This window comes from Tamandua tetradactyla, chromosome 17 (genome assembly GCF_023851605.1).
Source record: "Tamandua tetradactyla isolate mTamTet1 chromosome 17, mTamTet1.pri, whole genome shotgun sequence".
NCBI lineage: Eukaryota > Metazoa > Chordata > Mammalia > Pilosa > Myrmecophagidae > Tamandua > Tamandua tetradactyla.
The window spans coordinates 49,867,413-49,873,412 of record NC_135343.1 but is presented as its reverse complement, the minus strand read 5'-3'; positions in this window follow the sequence as shown (position 1 = coordinate 49,873,412).

Here is a 6,000-nt window from a genome sequence, read left to right as displayed (position 1 = left end):
AGAGGTACATTTCGTTTCAGATTGGGTGGCTAGAAACACCTTTCTGAGGAGGTTTGTTATGCTGGGATCTAAAGGAAGAGAAATAGCTACTTACAAAATGAGTGTTTGAAGGGATTCCAAACCAAACATAACAGTGTCCTAAAGTATGAGCACAAAATGAAACAAAGATCAGCATGAATGGAGTGTAAGGAGCCAGGAAAAGAGTGGCGCAAAATCCACTTGGAGAACTAATCTAAACAGGTTTCGTTAAATACTTTGGGTTAAACTGGGTGCAGTGGAAGCACAAGAAAATTTTTCCACAAGGTAATGGCCTGGATTTACTGATGGCTTTCCTTCAAATGTGGCCCCTAGGTTTGGATTTGCATCAGGCAAGGTGATATTGTCATTTACTAAGAAGGCGAGCTACAAAGTTATAGTGTTGCTGAGAATGGAAGGCAAGTCATTTCTGTTGCTTAAGGGTTCGTCTAACATGACTAAGTTGAGATGAAAAGTAGGAAACCGACCATGCAAATCTGGAAGGCTTTCTGATGATTTTGAAGTTCTCAACAAAAATATAGCAGAAAAGTTCAAGGAAGCATAATGAATCACCTAATAAGAAAATATAGCTAAGAAGGAGGTGGTCCAGGAAGGAGCCCAAACCACTTCTACATACGGGTTCAGGTGGAGGGAGGTGAGCTAACAAAGTAGTCTAAGGAACAACTCATTAAGTGGAAGGAAAACAACCAATTAAGTGGAAGGAAGGAGTGTTATGAACTAAAAGAAGAGGGTGTGTCAAGGAAAGAAAGCATGGTTAACTATATTGAATTCTGGGAGAAACGGAGGAAGATGAGGCCATGTCGATTGCATTTAGAAATATGGGTGCTGTAAGTTAAATAATCCAGTAGAGTAAAAGTGGAAGAATCAGCTTCAATAGGAGAAGAGGGTAAAAAGAAGATGGAAATAAATTTAAAGATTTGAGGTTTCTGGTAGGAGAATCTGAGTTTGTTTCTTATGACTCCTACTTTCTCCAAAACACACGATGCAAGTTCTACAGACAAATGCAAGTAGAAAATCAGTTTGGGACGTTTGAGCAGATAGAAGATATGAAATGGTCACCTGGATGATAAGGAAAGTGAACCTATTAGAAAACCACAGTTGGATTTGAGGCTCTGTTGGGTGGAAATTAAGAATTGAAATAATTACCATAGAGTGAAGCCTTCATTACAATTTTTTCCCAAGAATGCTCAATTGAACAGGTGCCAACCTGAAGAAGATAGATAGTGAAATTTATCTAAGATTTGAATTTTTCCCCCCAAATTAAATAGTGGTGAAAAGATAAAAAGGAACCTTTATATTATTTATATAAAGGTTATTATTTATATAATAAATTTATTTTTTGCAAGAGAGTGATTCTAATTGTACAGGAGAATTAGATTTGGATAAGGAGAGAAGTATAAGGATGAATCAAGGAGTATAAGGATGGACAGTGAAAAATGATGGGATCAAAGGGTTGAAGATCTTGAAGGGTATAGAGGGAAGAGTGAGGAGACTTGGGAGGATGGGACACAATAAAGGTCGAGGTGATGATGGATGACAGAGGAGGCCTGGTCCCTGGCAGTGACGGACTGAGGTACGAGTGTTTGTGATGCATGGCAAGGTTAGGCCTGATTGTTTCTTTGAGGAGTGTCCACAACCAGACCTACTGCCAGAGTCAAGATACTTCCTCGGTGTGCCACAGCTAATGAGCTACAACTCCTTGAGGCTTGGTAAGAGCCAACTGGGCACAAAGTCAAATGAGGAAATCAAGTCTGAAGGCAGCTCCATAACTGTTCCAAGGTTGCAAGACCAAGTCAACCAGTGGAACCAGGAGTTCTTTGAAAGCTATGGTCTTCTACTTGGCTTTTTTCCCACCGTCCTTTACTGAGTGAACTGCAGCCAGCCTGATCAGATAAAAAGGAGTAAAAGGGAGTGAAACCTGTAGAGGTTGCTGCACACAGGTTATGAGAATCGCAATATATTTAGACATTAAGTGGGAGTGTCCTGTTCCTTTTAATTTGCTCTTTTTTAATTTTGAAATTTAATTGTCCACGATCCATTTTGCCAAAAGGGAAACTGAGGGATAGGACACAAAATAATTCGCTCCCTGTTGTTTAGCAAATTAATTTTGGAAGGAATGATTGCTTCTTAGGCCGACATCACAAGCTCTTACTCCCCAATAAAGTAGGCTAAATAAAAAGCAAGGAAAATTAGTTTTGCTTTCCGTACCCTTGCCTGGTAATGAAATATCCAATTAAAAGAAATTATGAGGCTTTAAGGATGATTGCTCTTGGACAAAGTGAACTGAAATGGAAATTCATAACCACAATTCCATATCCATCAAATAAGCCTATTAATTGGAATAATTTTCATAAAAGCTTAGGTTGAACACTCTCGTTAGGAAGACATTCGTTGTGAAGCAATATCCGGCTTCAAGTTTGGATGACATTCCAGGGCTCTCTGCCCTTTGAGCCACAGGATTCAGAATTGCTTTGCAGATATCATTTATAGCAGTGCTAACCTCAAGTAACAGCTGAGAGCTTTGCCCAGAACTTGTAAGGGAACATTTCCAGTGGTTTGCCTGCTAAATACAACATTTTTAAAGAACTTCAAAAAAGGAAATTAAATGACGTATTCCAAGTTCATTGATGGGCATGTTAGTTTTTTCTGGAATATATTATTCACAGATATATAAATGTCTAATATATTAATAGGGGTCAAATTCCAATGATAAATTTTAACTGAATGTTGATATTCTAACTCTCCAAAGTCCCATTAGTAGCATATTCATAAAATATTTTTGAATCAAGGTTTGCTAACATAAATGTATTCACAAATATGCCATGAAATTTCATTTGGCAGCTCTAATATTTGTCTTCAATTCAGTGAACATTCAATCTCTGTTTTTGTCAAATGCATACGATGTTCAGAGTAGGAGGTGTTCTTAGGCTCATTGAATACAGACTGACAGTTATTTTCTTCCTCTCGTCTTTCCTGTGTGCCATTTCCATGCAGAAAAGTTGTTTGATAATTAATCAATCATTTATCCAGTTCATTATACATTCTGCCAGATACAGCTAATGCTAACAAAGGGATAGGGTGCAACTTGGGTTCGGAGTTTGCAAGGTTTGGGTCCTGCTGAGAAATTTCAGTATTTGTATACCAGTGGTAAAAATGTAAAGCTATAAGGAAGGAAAAAAGAACTAACAGCTGCTTTGGCACCAATCAGAGAATATAATAGTAGCAGTAAAATAATAATATTAATAGCTAATATTTCTTGAGCTCTCACTATGTTCTAGGGTTTTCTTCTTAGTTTACTGCATATATTAACTCCTTAAAAGTCTCCCAATGTTTCTTAAGGGTACAGCTTTCTTAAAGTAGCCTTAGGAAACCCTGAAAATTCTGTAATAATGTTTGATACCCTATAAGCTAATAAAAATTATCATAGAATTGATCAGTTCTATTTACTAGCATTATTATATGAGCATAGGCCTGCTGTTAAAATTGGTACTGTGTAGGCTACTCCTAAACCCAACTGTAGGTGTTAGAAGAGCTGTTGCATTTTTGCTCCAGAGACAATAGATTTAAGTCAGGGAAGTTTTCTACTCCTGAGATATTATATAACAGTAGCCCTAAGTCCACCATGCTTGCTGAACAATTAGTGTGATTAAAAGTCAAGGAGGGAGGATGAATCCCAGAATGATTTGATCAGTGACTGGAAAAGTATTTGCAAGCCCCCTTCGGGGAATGGTGAGAGTGGGGGAAAATTCAACTTCCCCAAGTTGAATTCTTGATATTCTCACAAGCAGTGTGGACAACCAAAGCTATAGGCTGAGCCCCCAGCCTTGGGGTTTGTTCACATGAAACTTAACCCCACAAAGGATAGGTCAAGTCTACTTAAAATTTAGGCCTAAGAGTCACCCCCAAGAGAGCCTCTTTTGTTGCTCAGATGTGGCCTCTCTCTCCAGCCAACATGACGAGCAGTCTCAACACCCTCCCCCTCTCTGCGTGGGACATGACTCCCAGGGGTGTGGACCTTCCTGGCAATGAGGGACAAAGATCCTGGAATGGGCTGAGACTCAGCTCAAAGGACTGAGAAAAACCCTAGAATGAGCTGAGAATTAACATCAAGGGATTGAGAGAACCTTCTCGACCAAAAGGGGGAAGAGTAAAATGAGACAAAGTGTCAATGGCTGAGAGATTCCAGAGTCGAGAGGTTATCCTGGAGGTTATTCTTACACATTAAGTAGATATCACCTTGTGGTTCAAGATGTAGTGGAGAGGCTGGAGGGAATTGCCTGAAAATGTAGTGCTGTGTTCTGAGAAAAACCCTAGAATGAGCTGAGAATTAACATCAAGGGATTGAGAGAACCTTCTTGACCAAAGGCGGAAGAGTGAAATGAGACTTAAGTGTCAATGGCTGAGAGATTCCAAACAGAGTTGAGAGGTTATCCTGGAGGTTATTCTTACGCATTAAGTAGATATCACCTTGTTATCCAGGATGTAATGGAGAGGCTGGAGGGAACTGCCTGAAAATGTAGTGCTGTGTTCCAGTAGCCATGTTTCTTGATGATGATTGAACAATGATATAGCTTTCACAATGAGACTCTGTGAATGTGAAAACCTTATGTCTGATGCTCCTTTTAGCTACTATATCAACAGAAGAGTAGAACATATGGAATAAAAATAAATAATAGGGGGAACAAATGTTAAAATAAATTCAGTTTGAAATAGTGGTAAATGAAAATGAGGGGTAAGGGGTATGGTACGTATAGTCTTTTTTTTCTCTATTATCATTTTATTTCTTTTTTTGTTGTCCTTTTATTTCTTTTTCTAAATCGATGCAAATGTACTAAGAAATGATGAACATGCAACTATGTAATGATATTAAGAATTACTGATTGTATATGTAGAATGGAATGATATCTAAATGTTTTGTTTGTTAATTTTTTTAATTAGTAAAAAAAAGTTAAAAAAAAAAAAGTCAAGGAGGGCAGGCCATGGTGACTCAGCAGGCAAGAATGCTTTCCTGCCATGCCAGAGGACCCGGGTTCAATTCCCCGTGCCTGCCCATGTAAAAAGTAAATAAAAATAAATAAAATAAATAAAAACTCAAGGAAATCTGTAACATCATGGGAACTGGAGTTTTGGGGGGCATTGCAAGGATAAATGTGGACTTAAAGTTGGGTAAAAGGATTTCTACTCTGAACTATATCTATTTACTTTTATATTTTTAATATTCCCAGGTGTAGTTTACTAACCCTGAGCCAAGTAGCTACTTGTAAACTGGAACTAACCCCCTGACATGCAGATAAGACAGAAAGACCCTACAACACCTCTCTCAGAAGAGTGATCCCTGAAAACGAAACCAAATCTAATCCATTTGACTGAGAATTGGTGCTGGAACAACACAAATTGCAAATCTGGAAATAAGAGCATAGGCAGAAAGCACGTTGAAATGGTTCTCAGATAGGGTGATAATTTTCTTTTCTCTCTTTATAGAAAGGGAGTCCAGGGAGGACCTTAGGGTGAATGGGAGGTTCTTCTGACTTGATGGGATGAAAAGAATTCTATGAGCACATTTTCTGAAGCCAAATAGAAGAAAATGATCTCCGTGGCCTTACTGGATGAGATACATCGTCCATAGTGGGAATTTCTGTGTTCCCATAGAGAATTATTGCCTCATGGAAAATGATGGCTTGCAGAAAGGATTAATCCTAGAGAAACTTTGTTGCCAATTGAACAACCTCACACCAGAAGAAGCCTTAAAGATTTGAATTTAGCTCATGTTTATGAAATCAAGTGGTCAAAAACTTCAGCATGACCCATGTATCCTCACTTTTCTGTAGAACCCTGACTCTGCTTGTGATTGATTTTAGGATTACCCCAACTATATTGGGGGAAATATCCCCAGACCTGAGGAAGGAAGACAACTCCAAAAATTTATACATTACCCTGTTAAAGGCAAACAGAGTAAATACTACA